The sequence below is a fragment of the Macrotis lagotis genome, chromosome 2 (assembly GCF_037893015.1).
Source record: "Macrotis lagotis isolate mMagLag1 chromosome 2, bilby.v1.9.chrom.fasta, whole genome shotgun sequence".
Lineage (NCBI taxonomy): Eukaryota > Metazoa > Chordata > Mammalia > Peramelemorphia > Peramelidae > Macrotis > Macrotis lagotis.
This window is the reverse complement of record NC_133659.1, coordinates 103,682,964-103,698,687: the sequence shown is the minus strand read 5'-3', so window position 1 is coordinate 103,698,687 and position 15,724 is coordinate 103,682,964.

Here is a 15,724-nt window from a genome sequence, read left to right as displayed (position 1 = left end):
CTCTGGTTCTCTTCTGTCCATTTAAAAAACAGATTCAATAGCTCTCTTTCTTTTTTTTTTTAACATATTATTACTTTCTCCCATTCTCCCTCCCAAATTCCCAATTAAAACTGAGAAAGAGAAAAAAATGCTTGTGACAAATAATTGTTGTTGAATCATTTCAATCTTGTCCAACACTTTATGAACTCATTTGTGATTTTTCTTGGCAAAGATACTATTGGGATTTGTTTCTTTTTCATCTCCTTTTACAAATAAAGAAACGGAGACAAGCAGGGTTAAGTGACTTGCCCAGGATCATACAGCTAGCAAGTGTCTGAGATTAGATTTGAATCTTCCTGACTTTAGGCTCAGCACTCTATCTACTTTACCATCTAGCTGTCCAACAAATAAAGTTTAAAAAAAATGCACCCAGTAGCCATGTCCAAAAAATGTGTGTCTCTGCTTTAACCTCTGTCAGAAGGTGGTAACATGATTTATTATAGGTTTTCTGGAGACATGGTTGGTCATTGCATTGGTCAAAGTTCTTAAGTCATTTAAAGCTGCTTTCTTTACACTTGTTGCTGTGATATAAATTGTTGTTCTGCTCACTACACTCTGGATCAGTTTATACTACCCTTTTCAAGATTCTCTGAAATTCTCTCTTATTATTTCTTATGACACAATACTATTCCATTGTTTTCATAATTTGTCCAGTCATTCCCCAATTGATAGGCATGCTATTAGATCCAATTTTTTAGCTTTGGTTTTCCTTTTAATCTATGGATCAGGAAGTTGGGTTTTTTTTTGAGACCCCTCCCTCTTAGTCAGTGATTCCTAGCCTTATTTGTTTTCTTTTGTGTATGATGTATTTCTACATCAAACTATCTCTATGTATATATTCAATCCTCTTTTGTCCTATTTAGACAAGAATGAAACTCACCTAATGCCATCTCTTCTTATTCCTTCTTCCATGTTTGTATACTCTTTTCTCACAACCCAGTTATGAGAATTAGCAAATTCCACCTTCTTTCTCTTTCCTATACTAGTGTCTTCCTTTTATTCTTCTTTTACTCTCTACCTTAAAACTCTCATGGCAGAACCAATCATCCTCCATTATTTCTCTCTGTCTCTCTGGCTGTCTCTCTCATCTTCCTTAACTCCCTCATTAAAGTTCTCAACACAGCCTCTTCTAATTGCTCAGATAAATTTCCCTTTCCATGTTTCTTTGGATTCTTGTGTTTACATTTCAAAGTTTCTTCTTAGCTCTGGAATTTTCATCAGCAATGCTTCAAAGTCCTAAAATTTATTAAAGATTAATTTCCTTTCTATAGAATTAGTCTCAGTTTTGACAAGGAGGCTATTTTGGTTGCATGTCCATATCTTTTGCCTTTTGGATTATTATTATTTTCCAAGATATCCTTTCACTTTTACTGCTTAGTCTCCTATGTTCCTAACACTAGTTCCTTGGTATTTGAATAAAGGTATCTTTTGGGATGTTTGCAGGGTATTTTCTTTGAATGGGAATTAGATTTTGGCTATGCCATTCCTAGGTCTTTTTCCTTTTCAAGTTCCTTTCAGGAGGTGATTGGTAGGTCCTTTCTGTTTTAACCCTCTTGTTTCAATAGATCTAAGCAGTTTTTATTTATGATTTTTTTTAAAATATAGTGTCTGTGTTTTTTAAAATTATAGTTTTCAGTCTGTCCTATGATTCTTAAATTATCTCTTTTTGACTTATTTTATGTTAGTTTCTTTGTTATTAAATATCTTCCTTTTTCCTTAGTCTTTATTCCTTTGATTGTGCTCACATTTTCTTGACTGGTTCATGGAAATCACGATTGCTCTTTGATCTATTCTAGTTTTCAGGAAATCTATTACTTGTATAACATTTACCATTTTTAAGCTACTTTCAAATTCTTTCTTCCAAAACTTTTTATTTTACTTGTTCTTACTGTACTGGGCAAGCCCCTTAACTGTTTGCCTCATTTCCTCATCTGCAAAATGAACTGGAGAAGGAAATGGTAAACCACTCCAGTGTCTTTGCAAGAAAACTCCAAAATGGGGTCATGAAGAATTGGACATGACTGAAGCAACTGAACAAATTGCTTACTTAATTTCTACTAGGTATTCATATAACCTTTATGGAAAATCCATTTTTTTGTCCATTGGGTCTCTGCTTGAAGTCATTAAGAAATGACTTTCTCCTTCTAGGTTAGATGTTCTTGTCTCTCTAGATCTATAATAGATTTTTTTTTATTGGCAACATCTTTTTTGGTTTGTTTTTATATTAAGATTTAATTCCTGAATTGCAACTTTGTGACAAGGTCAAGTCTTATCCCCTTCTGCATTTTTGGATGGGATGATAGATCCTGCTTGGTCTCTTCTAGGTTACCAAGGTTTCTGCACTGCCCTTTGCCTCCTGACGTTAAGCTCTTTGGAACTTTGATAATGAGAATGCCGGGTTTTCAGGTCTTACTTCAGTGTCTCAGAACAGAGTGCTAGGGATCTTCAAGTACCTTGGATTCTGGTTTGGACAAGTGTAAGAAATTCTAAGACTCCCTAGTTGCTACTGTTCCCCAGAATTTCTAAAGTCCCCCCCACAGCACCCCTGTAAGTTTGCAACCACTCTGGCATGATTGGAATGGAAGCCTCCAGACACCTACAGACACAGAGCCTTGTAAACTACACATCTATCTGGGTGGTCTCTAGTCATTTGGGGAAGGTGGAAGTTTGCCTATGATAGACCTGGCTGTTCTAGGGTCCTCCTATTCTATTGCACCTGAGTTTCCAGACCATTATTTGTGAAGTTCTGGGATAAAAGTAGTGCCTTGCTATAGTTTCTTTTTTTTTCTTGCTAAAGTTTCTTATTGAATTTCTTAATTATCATTTATTTGCCTGGTACAAACTTAACTGATTTTACTGGCATAAAGATGTGGTGGTAGGGCGGCTAGGTGGCATAGTGGATAAAGCACCGGCCCTGGAGTCAGGAGTACCTGGGTTCAAATCCGAACTCAGACACTTAATAATTACTTAGCTGTGTGGCCTTGGGCAAGCCATTTAACCCTGTTTGCCTTCCAAAAAAAAAGCCCTAAAAAAAAAAAAGATGTGGTGGTTAGGTGGTCTGCCTTCATTCTGGAGGCCAACTTAACTAGATGATCTTTTACACAAATTATTGAAGGGTTAATTTTGCCTTGTTTGGCCATGAAGGCACAACCAAGAACAATGTGTGGAAGATACAAAGAGAAATTCAGATTTGATCAATGTAAAATCTTTATAATGATTAGTGCCATACAAGAATGTAATTTGAAGTCTGGGGAGGGAGCCCTCTCCTTTTCCATAACCCCAAACTCAGAGGTCTTTAAGGAGAGGTCATTTCTTAGTTGGGACTCTTCCCTCTTATGATGATGACTTCTCAGGGATTAGCTATATGTCAGTGGGCATTCCTTTTAGGATGTGCTGATCTGGGTGACAGCTGAGTTCCAACAAAACTCTTAGACTTCATGATTGTATGAGATCACCTATTTTAATTCCTTAATTTACAGAAGAGTAAATTCAGCTCTTGGGAATTTCAGAAACTCTCCCAAGGTTACACAGGTAGTTAGTGGTAGAAATATGTAGGCTTGTTTTCTTGACTACATTTCTTTGTTATAGGGGAGGATTCCATTATGGAAGCATGGGGTGGAGTGCTTTCATTTGGGAATAATATTTTTAGAAAACAGAAGGAGTTCCAACTAAATGCTGTTTTAAAAAAGCTAATAGTAGGATGGCAGGTATTTAAACCTAGGTCTTCTGATTTCTTTTCCAAGATAGATTAAGTTCCTTGAAGATGGGATGATTATGCCTTCTTTGTATCTTCTACTTCTTCATCTAGTCCAGTGATGGACACATGGACAGTCCCTGCCTATTGATTTTTAAAAGTGCTTGGAAGATAGAAGTACTCTGGAAAGATGTGGTGAACAACCACCATTAGTTGGCATCTCTTTGAGCAAGCACTGAGATGGCACATACTAATCTCTGATGGCAAGACAGATGAATTGGGAGTTCCAGCTCTTCCATGGAGCATCCCAGAGAGTCTGGGAAGTTTTAGAGATAGAATAAAGCACTAGTTTACCCTCCCTTGAAGTTTTGGTTGACTTCGCAAATCATTGTAGCCTGCTTAGAGAAAAATACCAGGCACAGGACTTTAAACTAATTTTCTTCTCCTTTCTAGATATGCAGGTTCTCCAGCTGAACCCCAGTAGCCATCTCCCTGCTTCCTAATTTGGGGCCAGACCTGTGTCATCCCTTCCCCACTGCCTTTTCCTCCCCACACTGCTTTGTCTTCCCTTTGTTCTGGCCCAGCAGCCTGGTCCATGGGAGGATGATGGCCTTGTCTTTTGATGCCTTTGTCCCCACTGTATTTGGGGTCTCTCCTCCACCCTCTTCCCTGGCCATTCAGATGGCCTTTCATCTTCTAGCCTTATTTCTTTTCTGTGGCTGGCAGAAGCTGTCTCTGGGCTCTTCCTGTCCTCCAGCCTCTGCTGTGTGATCCCTTGCATCAGCTAGTTTTAGGCTTTTATTTAGGCCATGGTGTTTTGTCTGTCTCTGTCTCTTTCTTTCCCACCACCCTCCCTCTTTTCTTCCCCCTTGTCTTGAAGTCCTTTGTTAGGACACTGACTTTTATCTCACTTTGATTTGTTCCCTTCTCTTTGTAGAAAAAGAATGAAAGGCCTGCTAATTGTAGCAATAGGACAGTGACGTGGGTTGCCCCCCACCCCTTCCCACACACTAGACATAGTCCTGAAAGGAAATGAGGACAACTCCAACTCCCATCTACCCAAATGGCTCAAGATCTCCTGGGACATCTCTTCTCCCTGTTTTGTGAGAAGGGATAAGGCCTTAAGAGCTGAAACCAAGCCACTGATATCTCCACATGTAGTTTGGACTTGCCATTTACATGTCCCAGAAAAAACTGGTAATTCTTAACACACCCTTGAAAGATGGTTCACTTACCTGCTCAGAGTAAGTACAAACTTCTGCCCCATCATCAAAGTCCAGAGACATTAATTTTCCCACCCATACAATATGAAATATAATTTTACTTTATGGGAATTCAACTTCTAGCAGCACATTCCTTTTTTTAAAATTTCATTTAATTTTCTTTCAACTATAACAAAATCTATTTTTTCTCCCTTAAAAAAACCTGAACCTTTGTAACAAGTATTCATAATCATACAAAACAAATTCCTGCAAGGGCCATATCTGAAAAAAAAAATAGACACGTCTGAATCTGCACCCAGGGCTCTCTCTATCAGGAGATGAGCCATCATTCATTCTCTGGAATCAAGGTAAGTCAATGTGTTGATCAGATTCTTAAGTCTTTCAAAGTTATCAGCCCTTCTTACTAGTATCTGTAACTCCTCTGAATGTAGTTTTAGAGGAACTTTGCAAAGAAACTCACCAACTCAGCAGTCCTTCTCTCCCACATGCCTGGAAGGAGGACATGGAGGAAGTCAATGAGTCTCTGATCCTACCACTTACAAGGCTTAACTTGATACTGACCCCCAGATGAAGAGTGAAAATGTCTTGGGAAAGTAAAGGAATCTTTATTCTTTGGGCTAAATGATGAAAATTGAAAACAATTCATGCTTTAGCCTGTTACTTCTCTATTCTGAATGCTTATGAGAGACTCAGGTTGAAGAGAAATCCTTCCACTATTTGGATCCTCCTCAATCCCCACTTGGAGATCTTTGGATGTTCTGACTGTCAAAACAAGGGGCCTTTTCTCAATCATTGTCTTTGATTACACCAGAATCTTTGATAGTATTGACAATCAAGTCTTACCTTTTGGAAACACTTTCCACCACTGGGTTTTTTTTTTAGTTTTTTTTTGTAAGGCAAATGGGGTTAAGTGGTTTGCCTAAGGCCACACGGCTAGGTAATCATTGTGTCTGAGGTCGGATTTGAACCCAGGTACTCCGGACTCCAAGGCCAGTGCTCTATTCACTGCGCCACCTAGCCACCCCTTTTCCCCCAATCTTACTTCCCTCCCCCACCCCCACCCCCCACAGAAAGCAATTTGTCAGTCTTTACTTTGTTTCCATGTCATACATTGATCTAAATTGAGTGTGATGAAAGAGGAATCATGTCCTTAAGGAAGAAACATAAAGTATAAAAGATAACAAGATCAGGCAATAAGATATCAGTTTTTTTTGTTTTGTTTTTTTAGATTTTTCAAGGCAATGGGGTTAAGTGGCTTGCCCAAGGCCACATGACTAGGCAATTATTAAGTGTCTGAGGTCAGATTTGAACCCAGGTACTCCTGACTCCAAGGCTGGTGCTCTATTCACTGTGCCACCTAGCTGCCCCATATCAGTTTTTTCCCCTAAATTAAAGGTAATAGTCCTTGAACTTTGTTTAAACTCCACAGTTGTTTCTCTGGATACAGATTGTATTCTCCATTACAGACAGCCCAAAATTGCCCCTGATTGTTGCACTGATGGAATGAATGAGTCCATCAATGTTGATCATTGCCCCCATGTTGTTAGAGTATACAGTGTTTTTCTGGTTCTGCTCATCTCACTCAGCATCAGTTCATGCAAATCCCTCCAGGCTTCCTTGAAATCCCGTCCCTCCTGGTTTCTAATAGAACAATAGTGTTCCATGACATACATATACCACAGTTTGCTAAGCCTTTCCCCATTTGAAGGACATTTACTTGATTTCCAATTCTTTGCCACCACAAACAGGGCTGTTATGAATATTTTTGTACAAGTGATGTTTTCACTCTTTTTCATCATCTCTTCAGGGCATAGACCCAGTAGTGGTATTGCTGGATCAAAGGGTATGCACAATTTTGTTGCCTTTTGGGCATAGTTCCAAATTTCTTTCCAGAAAGTTTAGATCATGAACTTCAAACTTCTAACTGAAAGCTAATAAACTGACCTAAGCCCCCACTTCCAGGTTCCCATTTTCTCTGTATTTCCCAAAAAGAGCAAGAGTCAACCTTCTATGGGAATGGTCCTTTCCCTCCTATCCTGGCCATAGACAAGACAGGCTTGTTCTTTGCCTTCATCCCCCTCACCAAAAAACAAACCAAAAAAACCCCTCCCCTCCCCACCAACTGATTCTACTTTTTCAGCTAATTCCATTTCTGCTAAACCACCCTGTCCTGTTGCTTCCTTAAACAGCTTAGTCTGGCATTGGGGCACAAATTGATACCACCCAACCCTTCCTGTCTCTTCCATAATTCTAAAATCTAGTGCAAGACAAAAATCAAGATGATTTGTGTAACTTTACCTCACTTAAATATAATCCATGAACAAGTTAAGATATTACCCCTTGATTCCATCTATCCTCTATGAAAATAAAGGACAGATCAAAAAGGCTTTTTAAAATCAAGTAGAAAAATTGAGAAAAGAAATGAGAACAATGTAAGAGAGAGTCAACTGCTTGGAAAAGGAAACATAGGAATTTACAACTCCTTTAAAAATAAAATTGGCCAAATGGACAAAGAAAATAATTCTTTAAAAATAGAATTGGACAAATGGAAAAAGAAAATAATTCCTTCAAAAATAGAATTAGTTAAATGGAAAAGGAGATGCAAAAGCTTAACTGAAGAAAATTCCTTGAAAATTAGAATTAAGCAAGTGGAAGCTAATGACTTTAGAAGACATTGAGAATCAGTCAAGCAAAACCTTAAAAAAATTCAAAAAATAGAAGAAAATGTAATATACCTCATTGAAAAAGCAACTGCCGGAGCAGCTAGGTGGTGCAGTGGATAGAGCACCGGCCCTGGAGTCTGGAGTACCTGAGTTCAAATCCAGCCTCAGACACTTAATAATTACCCAGCTGTGTGGCCTTGGGCAAGCCACTTAACCCCATTGCCTTGCAAAAATAAAAAAATAAAAAAAAAGCAACTGCCCTGTAAAATAGATCCAGAAAAATCATTTAAGACTTATTGGACTACCTGAAAGCCATGACCAAAAAAAGAGTCTAGACAACATCTTTCAAAAAATTATCGAAGAAAACTGCTGATATTCTAGAATCAGAGGGCAAAATAGTCATTGAAAGAATCAACTGAATATCTCAAGAAAGGGAACCCAAAATAAAAATGTCAAGGAATATTGTTGCCAAATTCCAGATCAAGAAGGAAATATTGCAATCAATCAGAAAGAAACAATTCAAATACCAAAGAGTCACAATCAAAATTAAACAGGACTTGAAAGCTTCAGCATTAAAGTATTATAGGACTTTTTGCATCCTTACATGAAAAGATGATACTTATAGCTCCTGAGAACTGTCTCTTTTGGAAGGAGTATACTTAACCAGAGGGAGTGGGCATAAATGATGATTTTTTAAAAAATTATTTGAGGTATAACAAAAAAGATTGTACTAAAAAGAGAAGGGGAAGACTGAATAGGATAAGTTACATCACATGAAGAGGTGCAAAGGACTTATAGTAGAGGAAAAAAGGAAGGAATGATAATTGCTTGAATCCTTCTTTTATCAGATTTGGTTCAAAGAGGGAATAACATATGCTCAATTGGGTTTATAAATTTATCTTATTAATGTATAACATGGAACCAATGTAAACACTAACAGAATGCCTTCTGTGAGGGTGGGGGTAGGGAAGCAAGAATGGGGAAAAATTGTAAAACTCAAAATAAATAAAATCTTTCTTTTAAAAAAAGAAATTTATCTTACTCTACAGGGAATTAGAAGGGGGAAAGGGGAAACAGGAGAAATAGAAACTGATAGATGGGAGGGTAGAAGTAGAATAGGAAAGGGGAAAGAAAAGGAATGGGTGTTGATTGAAGGGAGAGATTCTCTAAATTTATGCTTCTCGCATTTTTTTTGAGTTACTTCATTTGTACTTTGCTCACAGAATATGGTATATTCTCTGTTGAGGGCATGTCACACTGGAAGGTCCTGTGCTACTGTCTTCTATGTTGCACAATCAATTCCAAAGTTCTTCAGAGAGGTCTTGAAAATGTCCTTATATTGCTTTTTCTGGCCATCATGTGAATGTCTGCCCTATGTGAGTTCTCCCTAAAATAGTCTTTTTGGCAAGTATACATTTGGCATGTGAATAGTGTGACCAGTCCATCAGAGTTGTGCTCTCTACAGTAGAGTTTGAATACTTGGCATTTTAGTTTGAGAAAGAACCTTAGTTTGCATGTATCCTGGGTAACAATTGACCCACTGGGTTAAGGATATCTTGAGCTCTAGCTTTTTGCCATTAAAGGGCTCTCAGCTCTAAATTTATACTTGTGAACCTGGGTTTAATCCTAAGGAAATTTGGCCTCTAAAAAGGGGTTCTATGGTTATACTATCTGTCTCTTTACACCCTGATTCTTGAGCCTCAGGGGTAATTCTTTAAAGCTTAAGAGTAGGTCTAGGGTCTTCTCAAATAACAGCAAACAATAAAGACCAGGTTTGATTATTTATTTCATATAAAAGAAATACTTAAGACACACAAGATTACTAAAACTTTTGTAGACTTAAACCATGATGTAGTAGTCTCCAATTCCTCTCTAGGGAGGTTGATTCTTAAAATATTACAACATGGATCTCTTAGTAAATACCTTGAAAAGGTATTTTGCTTTTACTTTGTCTCTATACTGTTCAAACAACTTTCTCAGGTTCATGTTTTCTGGTTAGGGCTTAGACTTATCTTTGTGGTGATCTTCTCAATGAAAAGTAGTTTCAGATACCTTTCTCTATTGCAAGTAAGCTCTGATTGAGCATTCACCTAGGAGGACTTAATAGGTTTTCTCTACAGCTGGAAATGCCCATTTCAGGATTGCTGTTCAGTCACCTGTGTTCAGTAGAAAAAATAAAGTGAAAGAGAAATCCAAGGGTCTGAGATCCAGGTTCAGTTTTACCTTATATGCCTACTGCCATCAATGACAAGAAAATAGGGCAACTTCAGAGAAAGGGGCTTAGAATGGGCTTAGACTTACATGGATTCAGCATGGAGGAGGGGATCAGTCAAACTTTAATGGGAAGTCTAGGTCACCTCATATGCAGGGAGGAGTAAGGAGGAGGGAAACAAGGATTGACTTATCTATATATGACTGGAGTTAGGTACCCACCTTAGAAGACTGAAAGTCAAGAAGGTGGAGGAGGGATAGAGAAGATGGATTGAGGTTGCTTTCTATTATTTTGGTGAATTTACATTTGAGAAGATGGTTACATTAAACAATGGAGAAGGAGTCATAATTTGCATTTGAGAAGAGGATTACCTTTAACAATAGAAAGGGAGTCAGAAGTCCTTAGAAAATATCAGACAAGTACTGATAATAATTCCTTAATATTAAAAAACTAGACAAATATTTCTCCTTTAACACCATGGCTGCTGGGGATTGGGAGTGGGGAGAGGAAGGAGATGCTTTCATAGGGATTCCCAGAAGGAATTCCACATCTCATTCCAGTGAAAAGAAGAGCCAGAGTAGAAATTATCTCTCCCTTAAAGTCTGCTGAATAGGTAGCTCTTCCTGAGTCAATGGCCTATTCTCTTTCATATAATCACTATCTTGCTTTATCATGGGACCAAATGACCAATAAAAAAGTAGCTTCATCATCCCAAAGCACCAAATCCTTCAACACTGAAGTAATCAGAGGAGCTTCACCATGTTCTAGGATAATTCCAATCCAACCCCTACTACATCTGCGTTTTCTTATCCTTTTACATGTGCTATCCTCTTAGTGGGGCAGCAGGTGGTACAGTGGATAGAGTGATGAACCTGAAGTCAGGAAGATCAGTGTTCCTGAGTTCAAATCTAGCCTCTGACATTTACTGGCATTGTGACCTTGGGCAAGTCACTTAACCCTGTTTGCCTCAGTTTCCTCATCTGTAAAAATGAGCTAGAGAAGAAAAGGGCACACCACTCTAGTATCTTTACCAGGAAATCTCCAAATAGTCATGCACAGTCAGATATGACTGAAAAAACAACAAAACAACAAAATCCCCTCAGTAGGATATGAACTTCTTGAGGGGATAGTCTCACTTTTATATTTTAATCCCAGAGTCTAGCATAGTATGTGTCACCAAAATGCTAATTGATTGACCAAATAAATGTCTTCTATTTTTTCCAATTTTGTAACATTTTTATTTAAAGTTCTGAGTTCTAAATTCTATCCTTCCCTTCCTTTTCCCCTTTTTGAGATGGCAAGTAATCATATATAAATTATACATATGTAGCTATATAAAACATTTTCATAGCATTCATTTTGTATCAAATAAAAGAAAATATGAAAGAAAGTAAACAATAGCATGTTTCAGTCTGTAATATCACTTCTTTCTCTGGAACAGACAGTATGCTTCATCATGATCCTTTGGGATTATCTGGATCATTATATTGTTGAGAAGAGTAAGTCATTCACAGTTCTTCATCAAACTGTATTGCTGCTACATTCTCCTGGTTCTATTTACTTTATACATCAGTTTGTGTTTCCAGGTTTTTCTTAGATCATCCTGCTTTCCAGGTTTTTCTTAGACCATGCTGCTTATCATTTCTTAAAGCACAATAGTAATCTACTGTAATCATATGCCACAAGTTGTTTAGTCATTCCCCAATTGATGGAGATTTCCTCAATTTCCAATTCTTAGCCACTACAAAAGAGCTGCTAGAAATATTTTTTGTAAAATAGGTTCCTTTCCCTTTTTTGAATTCTTTAAGATAAAGACTTTGCGGGGTAGTGCTAGATCAAAAGGTATGCACAATTTTTTAGCCCTTTGGGCATAATTCCAAATTGTTCTCCAGAAAGGTTGGATCAGTTCACAACTCCACTAGTAGTACATTGGTGTCCCAGTTTTCCATACAGCCTTCAACATTCAACATTTTTTTTGTCATACTAGCCACTCTGATAGGTGTGAAGTGGCACCTCTAAGTTGTTTTAATTTGCATTTTTTAATCAGTAGTGATTTAGATCATTTTTATATGATTACAAATAGCTTGATGACTTATAGCTTTATAAATTTGACTCAGTATATATAGTTGAGAAATGAGGCCTTCATTAGAGATACTTGTTACAAAAATGTCCCCCCCCCCAGTTTTCTGCTTTCCTTATAATTTTGGTAGCATTTATTTTGTTAGTGCTTACCTTTGTTAGTGTTACCCTTATATAATCCAAATTATTTTATATATTGAAATGTTCTTTATATTTTCTTTGGTTTTTTGGAATTTTCTTTTAAATTCATTCCTTATCCATAAATATGATAGATTCCATGCTCTTTTGACTTGCTGGTGGTATGTTCGCATTCTGACATTATCTTAGCATGCAATGGGAAATGTTCATCTATACCTAGTTTCTGCCAGATTGTTTTCCAGCTTTCCTAGCAGTTTTTGTCAAATAATGAATTTTTGTTTCAAAAGCTTGGATGTTTGGGTTTATCATACAATAGATTACTATGGTCAATTATTATAAAGTATTTCATGTCTAAACTATTCCATTGATCCACCACTTTGTTTTCTTAGTTTGACGTTTGGTACATCTAGATCACCTTCTTACACATTTTTTTGTTTTTCATTTTTGCAAGGCAAATGGGGTTAAGTGACTTGTCCAAGGTTACATAGCTAAGTAAGAACTGAGTGTCTGAGGTCAAATTTGAACTCAGTCTTCCTGACTCCAGGGCCAGTGCTCTATCTACGATGCCACCTAACTGTTCCACACATTTTTTTCTTCATAAATATCTCTTTTAAAGTATACCATCAATATTCTTCTCCCCCCCCCCACATCTTTTGGCAATGAGTAGGGTACTAGTATTCCTTCTCCCTACTTGGTAGATGAGAAACTGTAGCCCAGAGATAAATCCTACAAGTACTTGTTATAGAAAAGAAGGGATTTTGTAGGTCATTTAGTCCAATCCCATTCACTTTAAAGATAAGGAAACTGAAATAAGGTGACTTATCTGGTCACACATAGAGGAATCCAAGACTTCTGATTACTAAGTTGAGTCTTTCTTCTATATCATACTGCCTCTTCAACAATCAATGAGATACACCAGGGCATCTAAAGGCCCCACAAGAGGAAGGATGAAGAACTGTGGGGGGCCCAAAAAACCCAAATTGAGGGTGAAAAGGAAGAGAAAAGAGGTAACAGTGGTTGGGGAGAAGAGAGTGGTTTGACAGGATGTTTCTGAACTGATGGGACTGCTGATCCCAGAGGCGGAAATAAGGCTTTTAAAGGAGGTGGCAGATAGCCCACCTGTTCATCAGTAATGTTGGAGGTGGGGGAGGCAGTTTGTGAGATTTTGCTTCTTGCAAATGTCTTTGTAGGAATTTATTTCAAGTGGGTCCAAATCCTCAACTTGAAAATTTAAAAATTACAGATGTATATATAAATATATATATATTGTTTTTTATTTTTGCAAGGCATATATATTATATAATATATATATATATTAATATTAGAATGAAGCCCTCCCTTTTCCTCCTTAAATTTTTCTGCTATTTTCCCAGACTCCTTTAAGAACTCACTAAGGCAACTGTCTCTAACTAGAGGTGGACTGCTTTCATTCATGCATTTGCTAATCCAGTACTTTGTGTACTAAGATGAAAGGCAGAACTTTCATGGATTGGTATGGTGAAGCCCACTGAAGCCCACTTTAACCGGCTTGAGAGAGCAGATTGTTAAATTTTCTGTGTGAGCATTTACTCCTCAGAAATCCACAAATGCTACAAATCAGACTTTGAAATACCATTTTATTAATTATCCAGTCTTAAGAAAGTGGTGGAGAAAATGTTAATGACATAAATTAAACTTAAAAGTGTGTCATACATACAGGATTTAGGGGAAACCAATGGTAAATATTTATTAGGAGACCCCTAATAGAAGTGAGAAATAAAACAACTTTCTCCCATTTCTAAGTCAGAGTGATAGAGTATAGACAGAATGTTGCATTTGAATGTGGTTTCAAATTCTTACCTTTTAACCTTGAGCAAATTGTCTTACCTATCTGAGCTTCAGTTTGTTCATCTGTAAAATATGGCTAATGACATCCATAATACCAACTCACCAGGTTGTTGTGTGGCTAAAAAAGGAGATAATGGAAATAAAGTGCTTTATAAGCAATAAGGTATTTATGTAAATGTCAGCTATTATTAGGAAGAGATCCATACTATTTGAACTTAGCCCATTCTAATTTGTACTATATGCAAGGCAACCTAAAAGGTTTTTGGAAATGATGGTCTCCAGCTAATCGAGTATAGAGAAAATCTGTTGTTCCAGTTATAGAACCAAAAGAGCAAAATAGAGTCTTGGAGGCTCTTTGGAAAAGACATTTCCCACTTCTCTCTACAGGAAGGAAACAAGTATTAAATGCCCACTATGTCCCAAGCACTGTGCTAAGCTTTACCAATAATATCACATTCGAGTTTCACAACTGAGAGGTAAATGCTGTTTTCCCTATTTTATAGCTGAGGAGACTAAGGAAAACAGAAATTAAGAAATGCTCAAGATCACACAGCTAGTAAGCATTATAAGGGCAGTTTTGAAGTTAGATATGCTGGTCTCTAGACCCCACACTCTTTTCTCTACACCACTTAGTTGCCCCTGACACAGACAGGACTAGAGGCACCAATCTTGAGAGTTCAAAATTGAAACAGTCATCACAATGTGGACCTGGTGGAAAGCTCCATATACTCTACTTAACTGGTGCCACAATGATAGACATAGCCCAATACTTGCAGCCAGCTAGGTGGCACAGTGGAAGGAGGGCTGGGACTGGAGTCAGGAAAACCACGCACAGATGTATATGGATATGTATGTGTGTGGGCAGTATATATGTATGTATATAAAATCTCTTTTGACCCTCAGAATAATCTTGCAAATAAAGGTATTTACAACTGTTAAATATTCACTTTGCAAATGAGAAAACTGAGACTTAGAGAGGATAAATAATTTTCACATGGTTGGTCACATAGTTAATGTCACAGGATTCAGTCCCTAGTCTTCTTTGTTCCAAGTCTAGAGCTCTTACCTAAGGTATCTATCTGTGGCAAAGAAGTTGCCCTAAATAAAGACTAAACAAAAGAAAGATTTCCTATTGATGGTAAAGTTCCATTGGCAAATGATATCATACTATTTACTTTCTTCCTTTTTCCTTTTGGAATCCCCTGTGTGTGTCCCTAGCACAATAAAGGCACAAGTCTAAATATCTATTATATCTATAGGGCCATGACCCCTTTAACAGTCTGATGAAGCCTACAAAACCCCTTCTCAGAATGGTTTTAGATATATAAAAGAAAATATGGAGTTTTATGAAAGAATCCATTAACTGATTAATTGAACCAATTCATTGAAATAATTATCACAAATATTTTTAGTTCTCAGACCTCAGGCTCAGAATCTTTACTTTTAAATGATCTGGTCTCTACAGCAGGTTTTTCTCTCTTTAAGGATTCTCTGAAGCAACTTAAACATTGCAAGCTGGTTTTCTACTGCCACCAGTATGCTCTAGTGCCTGTCTTCATTGCCTGTTATTGTGGGCTCACAGAATTCTAACATATGATCCATCCTACACACAGCTCCCAGATTAACTTTCCTAAAAGCACAATTCTGATAATGTCATTACCCTCGCTCAAAACCTTTCATGGGAAGTTGAGTTTAAAGAGACCCTGGACTTTCAAGCTGTTATTATTTCCTTTCCCACTCAGATTTTCCCACCATCTACTCTGTATATATTGTGTATGGACCCAATTTTCATATTGTCTTTCCAATTAGAATGTGACCTCCTTGACCACAATAACTGTGATTGTCTTTC